Source organism: Salvelinus sp. IW2-2015, unplaced genomic scaffold, assembly GCF_002910315.2.
Source record: "Salvelinus sp. IW2-2015 unplaced genomic scaffold, ASM291031v2 Un_scaffold3105, whole genome shotgun sequence".
In the NCBI taxonomy this organism is placed as follows: domain Eukaryota; kingdom Metazoa; phylum Chordata; class Actinopteri; order Salmoniformes; family Salmonidae; genus Salvelinus; species Salvelinus sp. IW2-2015.
In genome coordinates, this window is record NW_019944395.1 from 68,847 (window position 1) to 84,671 (window position 15,825).

At 44.6% G+C, this 15,825-nt stretch overlaps 1 long non-coding RNA gene and 1 pseudogene across 1 annotated transcript; one reads left to right on the forward strand and one right to left on the reverse strand.

Moving 5' to 3' along the window:
* Positions 1-5,260: 5,260 nt before the first annotated feature.
* LOC112075361 (sodium- and chloride-dependent GABA transporter 2-like) lies at positions 5,261-14,817 on the reverse strand (annotated as a pseudogene).
* A 26-nt stretch (positions 14,818-14,843) lies between these two features.
* LOC139025706 (uncharacterized) lies at positions 14,844-15,117 on the forward strand. Its single transcript, XR_011477309.1, has 2 exons — positions 14,844-14,918; positions 14,992-15,117. It is a non-coding gene; the product is annotated as an uncharacterized lncRNA (long non-coding RNA).
* The last annotated feature ends 708 nt before the right edge of the window (positions 15,118-15,825 follow it).

Here is a 15,825-nt window from a genome sequence, read left to right on the forward strand (position 1 = left end):
CAGAAAACATTTAACGCTTAAGGATTTGTTTCACAACATTCTCTACGTACAAGAAGCAGGAGATATTGTTTCTCCCAATAGATCTACAGACCTCATATTTTGATATCTAGATCTCTCGATTTTGTGTTATAGCTAGATTCTTATTGTATTGTTATTGTTATAGAATATATATATTGTTATCATCCGAATTTTACTATCTTCCCATTAGTGTTCAACTGACTTAGTCAAGGTGCGGTGACCTTGCACTGATCGGGGCCAATCAGAAATATGCCTGGGTTGGGTTAAGTACCAAAATGAAGAAAACAGACTGAAACAGGGAGGGACTACCTTGACTTGTCCAAAGAAATGCTCATTTACAGAGCAATACAGTGCAATACAGTGTGATATAGAGCAATACAGTGGCAATTTACAGATTCAAATACAGTTCAATATTAGTGCAATACAGTGCAATACAGCGCAATACAGTGCAATACAGAGCAATACAGAGCAATATAGAGCAATATAGAGCAATACAGAGCAATATAGTGCAATACAGAGCAATACAGAGCAATACAGAGCAATATAGAGCAATATAGAGCAATACAGAGCAATACAGAGCGATACAGTTCAATATAGTGCAATACAGAGCAATACAGTGGAATACAGAGCAATACAGAGCAATACAGAGCAATACAGAGCAATACAGAGCAATATAGAGCAATATAGAGCAATACAGAGCAATACAGTGCAATACAGTGGAATACAGAGCAATACAGAGCAATATAGAGCAATACAGAGCAATACAGTGCAATACAGAGCGATACAGTTCAATATAGTGCAATACAGAGCAATACAGAGCAATACAGAGCAATACAGTGGAATACAGAGCAATACAGAGCAATACAGAGCAATACAGAGCAATACAGAGCGATACAGTTCAATATAGTGCAATACAGAGCAATACAGTGCAATATAGTGGAATACAGAGCAATACAGAGCAATACAGAGCAATACAGAGCAATACAGTGCAATACAGAGCGATACAGTTCAATATAGTGCAATACAGAGCAATACAGAGCAATACAGTGGAATACAGTGGAATATAGTGCAATACAGAGCAATACAGAGCAATACAGAGCAATACAGTGCAATATATCTCACTACTACAGAGCAATACAGAGCAATACAGTGGAAATACAGAGCAATACAGAGCAATACAGAGCAATACAGAGCAATACAGAGCGATACAGTTCAATATAGTGCAATACAGAGCGATACAGTTCAATATAGTGGCAATACAGAGCAATACAGTGCAATACAGTGGAATACAGAGCAATACAGAGCAATATAGACGATACAGGGAATACAGAGCGATACAGAGCATACAATGGATACAGAGAAAAAACTGGGGTCCTTTTTTAATCTTGTAATTTCATCTGTAATAGCATTTACATTTTTTATTAACGACCTCGCAACTAGGCAATCACTATGACAACGGGTTAACAGTCACTTCCAAAAATGCATTAGCGAGACAAGTTCCCAAAAATATATATCTGCAAATACTGTTGCAGCAAGGGTGGGGGTATCATTTGAACCATTGACGATTTCTGTGAACTGTATTACAACAAAATAAAACAAATGGATGTACAACTTTTAGTCACTCCTCATTTCTCATTTCTCTCTCCACATTAACATTCCAACAATAAAACTAAACTGTTACAAATACAGCTCTCCAGTTCTGTCTGTGACTTTGGAAAACAGAAAGTGTGTGAAAAGCAATATCTTTGTGCCTTTGTGTTAATTCAGGTCACGCTCTGCCCTGGCCAAGAATCAATGCCCCCACCACCCCACCCCACACCACACACCACACACACTCACTCACGCACGCACGCACGCACCACACACACACACACACACACACACACACACACACACACACACACACACACACACACACACACACACACACACACACACACACACACTGGCATGCAATGATAAAAGGATAATATTGTGGAGGTTTCAACCGGTAAAGCAGGGGACACCAGGTATAAAATGTCTCCTCTACTAATGGGCCTAGCAGTAGGGACACCTCAAGTACAGAGGGGGAGAGAGGGAGAGGAAGGGGGAGAGAGGGAGAGGAAGGGTGAGAGAGAGAGAGAGAGGAAAGGGTTGGAAGGGGAGCGAGGGAGAGAAAGGGTAGGAAGGGGGAGCGAGGGAGAGGAAAGGGTAGGAAGGGGGGAGGAAGGGTAGGAAGGGGGAGAGAGGGAGAGGAAGGTGATGGGAGGGAGAGGAAGGTGAGGAGAGAGAGGGAGAGGAAAGGGTAGGAAGGGGGAGCGAGGGAGAGGAAGGGAGCAAGGGAGAAGAAGGGTAGGAAGGGGGGGGGGGGAGAAGGGGGGAAGGGGGAGAGGAAGGATAGGAAGGGGGAGAGAGGGAGAGGAGAAGGTGGAGAGAGGGAGCGGGAGGAAGACAGAAAGGTTATTTCTCATTTTAAAACAACCTTTATTGGCACAATTTAGGGAGAAACGAGAAAGAAAGGGGAGAGAGTGTGTAGGGGAGTTGGCATGAGAAAGAGAGAGAAAAATAGAGAGAGTCTAGAGAGGAGAAAGGAGAACAAGAAGTTATGTTAAGATAGAGAGAACAGCCACAGATAGTTTATAAGGTGAGTTAGAGGTTAGAGGGAGAGAGAGTTAAAGAGAGGGGGAGATGAGGACAAATAAGGTCTCCCTTTACAGTTTGTCTGATCTACGGCTCACGGGGACTTGAGCAGTGTAACATAACATAATGTATCTCTCCTACAGGACCCATCCACAGACTTCTCACTCACTCTCCACCTCTCAAAACCCTGAGGCATGTTCAATCACTCCAGATAACGTCTTTTTATGCCTCGGAATAGCGGCTCAATAAAAAAGTCCCCCAGTTAACAGCCCCATCATATGGGAAATTCCATAGGGAAATTGCGCTGATTGAACAGAGAATATGGCTGTGAATATGTTCGTTGATGACTATGGGTCTGTGAGGAAAGGTTGTACTTTACTTTCTCTTATGCAGTACTTTCATCAAAGCCTTTTCACACTCACTCTCTTTCGGATCTTTTCTTTGTCTGCTATAAACTGTGGCATTTATTTTTTCACAGACGCTCTCGTTTCGAACGACGTCAGGTCACTCAGAAACGTCCGGCAGCATATTCAAGTTTTTATTCCCTCCGCTTTCTGTGATGTGATTTCTTGCTGAGAGCAGCAAACAGTTGCCAGCTCCATTAAGCTTTGATGAAGATGTACAGGAGCCAAGCACTATCAGCTAACTGAAGGACCACGGAGTGAAGTGTGTGTGTGTGTGTGTGTGTTGTGTGTGTGTTGTGTGTGTGTGTGTTGTGTGTGTGTGTGTGTGTGTGTGTGTGTGTTGTGTGTTGTGTGTGTGTGTGTGTGTGTGTGTGTGTGTGTGTGCGTGCGTGCGTGCGTGCGTGCGTGCGTGCGTGCGTGCGTGCGCGCGCTGTGTGTTGCGTGTGTGGTGGTGCTGTACAATGGGGTATCGGCCGACTGAAGGATCGCAGAGTGATGTATGTACATCCTTTGACAAGATGATGGGACACTTTCAGGCACCACTGAACAGCGAATGAGAGTCTGCACTGTGTGGTGTTGTGAAGAAAAACGCACACCAGCACTRAAGGTGACCCTCACAGAAACCATGTTGTCCCYAGTGTAAAACTATATGGKGCCTGAAATGTAGACAAGCCTGTTTATTGTTGTGGCCAGCAAGCAAATGGGTTTTCCTATGTTTTACATTGAGGATGGAATCTGGCATGTGTGTTACTGAAGTTATGCAGAGGTTACACAGAGGTTTGGCAGTTGSTTGTCTGCCACAATGATACCGAGCTAGCTAACACCATTACTACTGTGGTCAGTGGCAGACAATTTCTACATTCTTTATCACTAGACCCAATGACCCCATGCAATGTGTTGTTCACACTTTATATACAGTATGCAACTATTTATAACGGCTAAACATGCTGAAATTGGGTGATCTGCCCGTATACGTTAAATGTGCCGGACCAGGAAAAAAACATTCCACATTTATCCTATGCGTGCAGGTCACCACCTTATAGTTTGAATGAACCACTATAGATTGTTTCATAGCACAGTATATAAGTTGTGAACAACACATTACCACTATGACATGCTTGACTTTAATCTATTAATTATGGGGGTTTTGACTCAGCACTTTTGCATGGCTGCAGAGCATTTAATAGCCTAGCCTAGCGATCTGCTAGGCTGGAAAATGGCCTGGAGAGAGAAAGAGTGCGTGTTCGTGTGTGTGTGTGTTGTACTGTAGTGACTATAAGCAGTGATGCTATTTATTATCAGCAGTGTCCCTTGTGTAGCTTTATTTGAGCAGTGTCRGTCCCAGCAGCCTGGTCAGGATGTCATTGTCAAAACCTAACCAGCTCCTAATGATTATCCAGCCCTRTAAATAATGAGGTACAGAGAACATTACAATATGGCCACATCATGTATCTGTTGAGTATACAATAGCCATTATTGTCACACCCTGATCTGTTTCACCTGTCCTTGTGATTGTCTCCACCCCCCCTCCAGGTGTCACCCATCTTCCCTATTACCCTCAGTGTATTTATACCTGTGTTCTCTGTTTGTCTGTTGCCAGTTCGTCTTGTCAAGTCAACCAGCGTGGTTTTTCTGTGCTCCTGCTTTTTCCAAGTCTCTGTTTTTCTAGTCTTCCCGGTTCTGACCTTTGCCCGCCCTGACATTTAGCCCGCCTGCCTGATCATTCAGCCTGCCCTGATCTCGAGCCTGCCTGCCACTCTGTACCTCCTGGACTCTGACCTGGTTTATGATCTTTTGCCTGTCCACAACCTGTCTCTTGCATGCCCCTTGTTTTACAATAAATATCAGAGACTCAAACCATCTGCCTCCCGTGTCTGCATCTGSGTCTCACCCTGTATCATTATAGTTATATGATTTGCAGTTGTTTCAATTGATTCAAATATGATTCTGTGATTGTCTGTCATTCTACTTGGGAAATATCCCTTACATAAAACTATAGGATGATGGAGTGTGAGGCTTGAACTGTTGCACAACATAATAGTCAAATCTATTCCTCGTTTACAAATCAAATCCACTTGCTGTGCGATAACAGAAAGAACAGGCTATGCCTTAGGTGGCTGGAGTCTTTGAAAATATGTTGGGCCTTTCTATGACACCGCCTGGTATAGGGGTCCTGGATGGCAGGGAGCTCACCTGGAAGTGTGGACCATGTTAATTCCTTAGTGATGTGGACACAGAGGAACTTGAAGCTCTCGACCCCGCTCCATTACAGCCCCGTCGATATGGTTGGGGGCCTGCTCAGCCCTCCATTTMCGGATCAGCTCCTTTATCTTGCTGACGTTGAGGGAGAAGTTATTGTCCTGGCACCACACTTCCAGGTCTCTAACATCCTCCTCATCGTTGTCAGTGATCAGTCCAACCACTGTCGTGTCGTCAGCAAACTTGAAGATGGTGTTGGAGTAGTGTGCGGTCACACAGTCGTGGGTAACAGGCAGTACAGGAGGGGACTAAGCACACACCCCTGAGGAGCCCCCATGTTGATGGTCAGTGTTGCGGATGTGTTGTTGCCTAACCTTACTGCCTGGAGGCGGTCTGTCAGGATGTCCAGGATCCAGTTGCAGAGGGAGCTGTTCAGTCCCAGGGTCCTGGGTTTGGTGATGAACCTGGAGGGGACTACGGTGTTGAATGGTGAGCTCTAGTCAATGAATAGCATTCTTRCATATGTATTCCTTTTGTCCAGGTGGGTGATGGCAGTGTGCTGTGCAATATAGATGGTGTAATCTGTGCATCTGTTGGAGCGGTATGCGAATTGGAGTGGATCCAGGGTTTTTGGGATGATGTTCTGATGGTTGTTGATGTGATACCATGGCCAGCCCTTTCAAAGCATTTAATGGCTATAGATGGCAATAGTGCTATGGGATGATAGTATTTAGACAGGTTCATTGGCGTTCTTGGGGGACTACGGTGGTCTGGAATAGGTTGAAATGTAATTGAAGACCACTGCCAGCTGGTCAGCGCAAGCTCTTAGTACGTGTCCTGGTATTCTGTCTGGCCCCGCGGCCTTGTTAATGTTAACTTCTTATGGCTGCAGGGGCAGTATTGAGTAGCTTGGATGAAAGGTGCACAGAGGTGCCATAGTAAACTGCCTGCTCCTCAGTCCCAGTTGCTAATATATGCATATTATTATTCGTATTGGATAGAAAACACTCTAAGTTTCTAAAACTGTTGAATTATGTCTGTGAGTATAACAGAACTCATATGGCAGGCAAAACCTGAGAAGTTCCCACGTCCTGTTTGAATTTTTTCTGAGGTGGCAGATTTTCAACCAAGCTCTCATTGAAATTACAGCGAGATATTGAGAGTTTTCACTTCCTACGCTTCCACTAGATGTCAACAGTCAATAGACTTTGTCTATGACTCTAATGTGAAGAAGGGCCGAGGAGACAGGAATTAGTCAGGTCTGCCACGAGCTGACCATGCTTCAGCGTTCACATGAGGAGGAAGTTATTCAAGATTAACAACATTCTAAAGATTGATTCAGTACATCGTTTGACATGTTTCTACTGACTGTTACGGAACTTTTGGACATTTCGTCACGTTATAGTGGACGCGCTTTGTGACTTTGGAATTGTTTACCAAACGGCTAACAAAGTAGCTAATTGGACATAAATAACGGACATTTTGAACACATAGCATTTATTGTGGACCTGGGATTCCAGGACTGCATTCTGATGAAGTTCATCAAAGGTAAGGAAACATTTATCATGTATTTCTGGTTTCTGTTGACCCCAACATGGCGGTAATTTGGCTATTGTTCTGAGCTCCGTCTCAGATTTTGCATGATTTGCTTTTTCCGTAAAGTTTTTTAAAGATATCTGACACAGCGGTTGCATTAAGGAGAGGTATATCTATAATTCCATGTGTATACTTGTATTATCATCTAATTATGATGAGTATTTCTGTTGAAACGATGTGGCTATGCAAAATCACTTGATGTTTTTGGAACTAGTGAATGTACGCCCAATGTAAACTCCGATTTTTTGTTATAAATATGAACTTTATCAAACAAAACATGCATGTATGTGTGAACATGAAGTCCTATGAGTGTCATCTGATCGAAGATAATCAAAGGTTAGTGTTAATTTTATTCTTATTTCTGCTTTTTGTGAAAGCTATCTTTCGCTGGAAAAATGGCTGTGCTTATTGTGGTTTGGTGGTGACCTAACATAATCGTTTGTAGTGCTTTCGCTGAAAAGCATATTGAAATCGGACACTTTGGTGGATTAACAACAAGATTACTTTAAAATGATATAAGACACATGTATGTTTGAGGAATTTTAATTATGAGATTTCTGTTGTTTGAATTTGGCGCACTTGCACTCTGTTCCACTAGCGGGATGCAGCCATAAGAAGTTGTTAACCTGTTGAAAGGTCTTACTCACATCGGCTACAGAAAGCGAGATCACACAATCGTCCGGAACAGCTGGTGTCTCATGCATGGTTCAGTCGTTGTTGCATGCCGCAACAGTAGGCTCACGTCGCTGGGAAGGTCGTGGCAGGGTTTCCCTTTGTAATCTGTGATAGTTTGCAAGCCCTGCCAAATCCGTTGAGTGCCAGAGCCAGCAAAGTTTGTGATTTATTGGAGGTTGTAGGGAGACCGGATTAGTGTCCCACTCCTTGAAAGGGCAGCTCTAGCCTTTAGCTCAGTGCAGATGTTGCCTGTGATTCCATGGCTTCTGGTTTGGGTATGTACGGTAAGTGGGGGATGTTTTTGTTGCACTTATTAATGATGCCGGTGACTGATGTGGTAAACTCCTCAATGTTATCGGATGAATCCCGGAACATATTCCAGTCTGTAGCTTAGCATTAGCTTCATTGGACAACTTCTTGTTTTAGTTTTTGCTTTTAAGCAGGAGGATAGAGTTATGGTCTTATTCCCAAAGGAGAGGTGATGGACGGCCTTGTATGCGTTTCTTTGTGTGGAGTAAAAGTGATTTAGAGTTTTGCCGCCTCTAGTTGCAGAGGTGATAAAAATTTGGTAAAAATAATTTCATTTCTCTGCATTAAAATCACCTGCCTTGAGAAACGTTGCCTCGAATGAGCATTTTTCTTGTTTCTTGTCTATGTCCCTATACAGATCTTTGTTGGTCTTAGTGCCACCATTGGTTTGTGGTGGCAAATAGACATCTATGAAAAATCTAGATGAAAACTCTCTCTGTAAATAGGATGGTCTGCAGCTTATAAATGAGGTATTTTAACTCCGGCGAGATAAAAACATTAGAAATTGTGACCAGCTGTTCTTAACAAAGAGACACACCCCTCCTCCCTTCGTCTGCCGTCTGGTCTTAACCATGAATAGAAAAACCAGTGAGATGTTATTCATGTCTTGCTCAGCCGTGACTCTGAGAAACATAGGATTAAGCAGTCCCGTTGATAGGATAGTCTGGAACGGAGATAATCCACTACTACACTGTCCAAAACACAATTTACACTCAATATATTTCTCTTTTCAGTGAAGTCACAGCTATCACAGAGCCATGTATTTTGGACTGCAGCTCTCACTGTTAGCTTGGTGTACATGTGGGAACAAGCATCCTCATTGGTGATTTGCAGACAGCAGTATGGCACAATGTTAGGGATTCGGAACTGACTTAAAACTTGGATGTTGTTGGTGCAGGTGTAGCGGAGTTGGTTAGCTTCGTGCTGTTTAGTTAGGGTAATGTTCAGAATGCTAGCCTTTGGAGTGCGAATTGTGTTGTTGACACTAGATCAATTCCCGTGTTGGTTGTACCAGAATGGTCTATATTCCACAGGTTTCCAAATTAGTCACCAAAGTGATGTGATGGCCTAATGAGAAGATACTATATTTAGCGTATGTTTTACTCCTAGTGTGTATGTGGAAGAAGTGGGGATAGAATGACTAGTCAATATGTTGAGCAGATACTGTAATTAGTTGGATGGACCTCCTGGCCTCTTGTTCTCTCGTTTCCCTGAGGCCCTAGGGCCCTTAACTGGAGCCATCCCCAAAATGGTGGTTTGAATTTAAATAACTCCCCCACCCGTATCCCCATCCTCTTATTGGCCTGCTGACTGGACCCTTCACGCAAGCCTAGCATTCTCATTGGCCCCCAACAACCACTTCCTAATATTTAATTACCGTGACGTCAACAACCAAAAAATCTCTCCCAGATTCTAATTGGCCGATAGAGAGGCGTTGCCCAAGGTTAGGTACCACAATCAATCTGTGCGGACGGTATTGCGAGGAGCCCAAGGACATATGATGAATTGCCAGTTAATTGAATGCGCTTCAGATTACATGGATGGCAGCCCCGGATGGCGCAGTGGCCTGATGACAGAGACACAGAACCAGGAAAGAGACGATAGGATCCCATTCCGGCATCGCCCCCGTGCCCCCTGTGACATCACATATGTAGACCTACCACCAACCAATATACTGTGGTTGTCAAGTTCATACAGTGTCAGACCTCGGTTCAAATATTATTTGAAATCTTTGAGTGTTGGCTCTTGCTGCCTGGAGTGCCAGGTGGGCGGGGTTTAAACATGTTGGGACTATTCTATGGTCCATTAAGACAGGCAAACTCAATCAAGCACATATCAATTATTTGAAATTATTTTGTAGTATTTTGAACCCAGGTCTGTACATATGGGCGAGGGGAGGGCGGGTATGGTTTGGTGAACACATGGTGTTCTGTATTGTAGGAGCAAGGGAAAGTCCTGTTTAGAATAGATAGATTTGTAATTGACAGTGGGAACAGTGAGGCTGGCCGCTTGCTGTTTCAGACCGAGAGATCGCGGAATGTACCAACATGGAGGCATGTATACTGAAAATATGTGAATAATACAACGGGTATCAGTCATAGCATCTTTGGGTGCTCCTAGTGGTGCAGCGGTATAAGGCACTGCATCTCAGTGCTAGAGGCGTCACTACCAGACACCCTGGTTTGAATCAAGGCTGTATCACAACCGGCTGTGATTGGGAGTCCCATAGGGCGGTGCACAATTGGCCAAGCGTCGTCTGGTTTGGCGTGTAGGCCGTCATGTAGGGATGGAATATTTTGTTAAATAAAGGTTACAAGTAAACATACAGAAAAACCTTTTAATTTATTATGAGGAGGTTGTTTATGGGGCAAGTAAAAATTATAGCACATAGAAATATACAAGGTTCATTAGTGTAACATATGAGTTATATGAAAGGGTTCTGGACTAGGTTATCAAATGGTGAAACAAAATAACATCCACGGAGGAAAAGTAACCAATAACAGATAAACAGAGAGAAAACCCCTCTGAATATTTAAGAGCAGGTGAACATTTGTAGCATGATGCGTCTGAAATGTCAACCATTTGTTTTTGTTGTGTGTTGACTTCCTTCTGCCATTCAGTCTGGTCAGTTGAAGCCTGGGTTGTATTCATTAGAGCACAGCGTAGCAAAGTATTGATGAAAATGTGCTTCTTTTTTTATTGAACAAGTTCAGGTTGTCCCTCCTTTTTCAGTCCTTTTTCTTCCGTTTGGTGGCTATTTTTAGATTTCAGTTATTTAGCAGACATTTTTATCCAGAGCAACTTACAGGAACAATTATGGTTAAGTGCCTTGTTAAGGCGCCATCAGATTTTTTACCTAGTAGGCTAGGGGATTCAAACCAGTTGACCTTCGGTTACTGGTACAACACTCTTAACCGCTAGGCTACTGGGACGCCATAAAGAATACGACCCAGACTTTCATGGTATCCCTGCATAGACCAACCAGGCAGCCGGCACCCTGACGTTCGAGGTTTATACTATGTCATCAACACTAGACTCCACTGATTCCTCCATGGCCAGCTTCTCATCCCGACCCCCTGCGATCCTGGGGGGTTTCTCTTGTCCCTCGATGATGACACGCCCACCACCGCTGAGTCTGGGTTCGTGTGGCCGTGGCCTGGCGCAGGTCACTGGACGGATGGTCATCCCTTTAGGATTCTGGAGGAAGGACATGGTCAAACACTGAAGAAAAACCAAATACCCACATTCATGCACACACCCCAAAGCAAGCGCACGCACGCACGCGCACGCACGCACGCACGCACGCACGCACGCACGCACACACACCACCACACACACAGATAATTAAAATGTATACACATACCTCCCCCACCCACCCTAAACCAACACATCTATAAGTAGACACCGGTAGGTGCCTGGTGGGTGATGATGGTGACGGTAGGTGAGGTATAGACACTCACCCTCCACAGACACAGCAGAATGAAGACAGGGATGCACCATCAGCGGGTGAGGATGAGGAGAGAGGCACTCGGGATGCAGGGCCCAGGTGCGTACTCTAATTTAGAGATTGGTTGATGAACTGGTCAGTGTGTCATAACACCAGGGGGATCTGGGAGACCAGGAGAGTGTGAGAATCAGGTTAGCCTTGGATACTGTCGACTTGAACCCGATTTCCACTATAGGAGGGCCAGCCCGAACTGTACTGTGCTGGCTGGGATATTTTATTTTCACTTGTGCATTCCAGCACAGCTCCGCAACTGGGTGATGCGTACCCAGGCCATTCTAGTACAGCTCGGCTTAGTTTGGCTCGGTATTGTGCAATGGGTATTAGAAAGTAGTGATCAACAAATGTAATTTGCTATTTCATTTGCGGTAGATAGGATACATAGGTGTTTTAATGCAAGTTAGAAGGAAGGGGAGGAGAGAGAGACACGAGGGAGAGAGAGACCCGAGGGAGAGAGAGCCACGCAGGGAGACAGACCACGAGGGAAGAGAGACACGAGGGAGAGAGAGACACCCAGGGAGAGACAGACCACGAGGGAAAGAGAGACACGAGGAGAGACAGACCACAGGGAGAGAGAACCGACGGAGAGACAGACCACGAGGGAAAGAGAGACCACGAGGGAGGACAGACCACAAGGGAGAGAGAGACCACAAGGGAGAGACAGACACGGGGGAGAGACAGACCGAGGAAAGACACGAGGGAGAGAGAGACCACGAAGGGAGAGACAACGACACGGGGGAGAGACAGACACGAGGGGAGGACAGACACGAGGGAGAGACAGGAAAACTTAAGATAAAGCACAGATGCAGAGAGAGAGAGCGAGAGAGGAGAGAGAGACAAAGAGAAGAGAGGAGAGTAGAGAAAGAGGAGAAGAGAGAGAGAGAGAGAGAGAGAGAGAGAGAGAGAGAGAGAGAGAAAGAGAGAGGAGAGAGAGAGAGAGAGAAGAAGAGAGAAGAGAGAGAGAGAGAGAGAGGAGAGCAGAGAGAGAGAGAGAGAGGAATAAGAGAGGAGGAGAGAGCAAAGTACAGAGAAAGAAATAGAACAAGATGAAGCAGGAGGAGAGATAATGAAGAAGAGAAGATGAGCATAAAGAAGAAAGACACAGAGAAAGATGAGAAGAGAGAGGAGAAGAGAGAGAGAGAGTGGAGAGGTGCACCAGGTGTCTGTTCTTACTCACCCCACAGATGAGTGGTGTCACAAACAGCCAGCAGTACTTCAGCACAGAAGGGAAGAGATGGTAGCCTATCATGTCTTCAATGTTGTCAAGAGAAACGGTTCGCACCTGCAAAGCCAATCCATCCACACTTTCTTTTTTAGTCGAGATCCATCTCTTCGTTTTTGATAGAACACTCACACACATGGGTCCCCCCTCGATTGACTGAAACATGCTGAGACACAGTGGTCTACCATGTGTCCCCCTTCCCTTGTAGACTGGTAATATACTTCAATTTAGACATAATGTTACTGTGAACTTAATGTACAGATATGAACATGTTGTGACTGGTTGTGACTGTCCTTAGACCCATTGTAGTACTGGACTAAATAGCATGCCCAATGGACAATATTCCTAGAAATAGGCATTTTAGTCCAGAACCAGGCTAATCTGGGTCCAGGAAACTGGCCTCAGAGTATGATTCAACTTTAACGACTAGAACAGTAACTACAGTAAACATAGTCGGTACAAAATCATGTTAGTAGTGACGTCACTCACCGTAGACCCAGGCGACGGCGATGGCACTCAAAACATGCAATGAACAGCAGACTGGTCCCACTGGGGCCGTACGAGTCAATCAACTGAAAGAGGACTATCCCATTCTGATGGGAAGGGCAGAAGGACATGGATGTCAGAGGTGAACTGCTGTTCCTAGTGCTATTGAAGAGTTTACTCAGATCATCCGTCTCTCTCTCCCGCCATCTCTCTTTTTCTCTTGTCTCCCACCCTCTATATATCTCTCTTCCACACTCCCTCTCTCCCTCTCTCCTACCTCCGTGATGAGAGGCAGACCCAGTAGGAAGCAGACTACAGCGATGACTAGTACTAAGATCTCTCTCCGGCCAGGCCTCCGCAGTACACCAGGGAACATGTCAGTGATGGATGTGGCCAAGCTCTCTACACACACAACTGGAAGGGTACACACACATGTTCACAACACACACACACATGTTCACAACACACACACACATACATGTTCACAAGACACCACACACACACACACACAACACACACACACACCACACACACACACAAACACACACACACAACACACACAACACACCACACACACACACACACACACACATGTACACAACACACCACACACACACACACATGTTCCAAACACACACACATACATGTTCACAAGCACACACACACATACATGTAACAAAGATGTATCCTGTAACTGAAATTACACATGACCTGATTTAGCTTAAATAAATTAAATACAAACTCTATCAAACACACCACACACACACCACCCACACACACACAACACACACACACACACACACACACACACACACACACACACAAACACACCACACACAACACAACACACCACACGAACACACCCACACACACCCAGCACCAACATGCAACATGGACAGCCACATGGACAGTACCTGGCTGTCCAGGCCCAGTAAGATAACCATAAGAAAGAAGAGGACGGCCCAGAACTGGGCCCCTGGGAGCAGGGACACGGCTTTGGGATAGGCGATGAAAGCCAGACCAGGTCCTGTGGGAAAYARCCCACACACACACATTAGTTTATTCATATTTGCAGGTAAATATCACYGGCTTAATGTTGTGTGGAGGAGACCAGTTGAGRTAGAGGTTTTATGGTGTGGTACATTGGGCTGAAGGGCCCTCTTGTGGCCATTATTGGTTATGACAGTGAGCAGTATCGTACCTATAGCACAGGCTTCTCCATCTCTACTGGGAGATACTGGGAATGCAGAGTCTTGTTCCGCCCCAGCACTAACATACCTATTTCACATCAACTAATTATAGGCTTCAGTCTGGACCACAATTTGTTTGATCAAATATGTCTGTGCTGGAACAAACATCTGCACACCTAGTACATTTTTCGGACCAGAGTTGGAGATCCCAGCTTCACACGATATATAACAGCAATTAAGGAATCTCATTCTATATCAAGGTGTTGACAAACTTGACCTCTGCAGTAAGGAGTGTGACTTTGAAAAAGGGATGAAGACGAGGAAGGAGGAGGAAGATGGGGGATGTGGAGGAAAGAGGCCCACCTCCTTTAACGACTTCATTCATGTCCAGGTCGAGTGAGTGGAGCCGATGATCCCAGTACGGAGAAGACGGCGAATCCAGCAAAGATGCTGGTGGCACTGTTGAGAATGCAGAGTGCCACGCAATCCCTGGAACACAACATGGTAGTTAAAATCACTATCACTCCCTGGAACACAACATGGTAGGTAAAATCACTATCACTCCCTGAGAACACAACATGGTAGTTAAAATCACTATCATCCCTGGAACACAACAGGTAGTAAAATCACTATCACTCCCTGGAACACAACATGGTAGTTAAAATCACTATCACTCCCTGGAACACAACATGGTAGTTAAAAATCACTATCACTCCTGGAACACAACAAGGTGTAAAATCATATCACTCCTGGAACACAACATGGTAGTATAAAATCACTATCACTCCCTGGAACACAACATGGTAGTTAAAATCACTATCACTCCCTGGAACACAACATGGTAGGTAAAATCAACTATCACTCCCTGGAACACAACATGGTAGTTAAAATCACTATCACTCCCTGGAACACAACATGGTAGTTAAAATCATATCACTCCCTGGAACACAACAAGGTGTGTAAAATCACTATCAACTCCTGACACAACATGGTAAACACACTATCACATCCCTAGGGAGTGACACAAAGGTGTGTATCAGATAAAAGATCACCCGGCACTATACATGTGTGTTAAACACTATCACTCCCTGGAACACATCGGTGTTATGTGTAGTGAATCACTATCACATCCCTGGAACACAACATAGGTGTGTAAAATCACTATCACTCCCTGGAACACAACATGGTGTGTAAAATCACTATCACTCCCTGGAAACAAACAGGTGGTTAAAATCACTATCACTCCCTGGAACACAACCATGGGTGAGTTAAATATCACTATCACTCCCTGGAACACAATGGGTACGTTAAAATCACTATCACTCCTATGGAACGACAAACAATGGTGTGTAAAATACAATCATGTAGTTGTTTTGACTTCTATAGCAACCTCACAGAGGGCAGGCTAGGGTAGCTTACATAAGCCGAAGCAGAACACTACTAATTACACTTACCAGTGTCCTTTGTAGCTAGAGTTAGTTCAAACTAAACACTTGAAGGTATTTGACGGTGGCGCTGACTTGAGTGTGGGTTTGCACATTTGGGACCATTTCCATTGGTTCTATTTGTATCACAGCAAACTATATGTTCAAGCATAGCTGG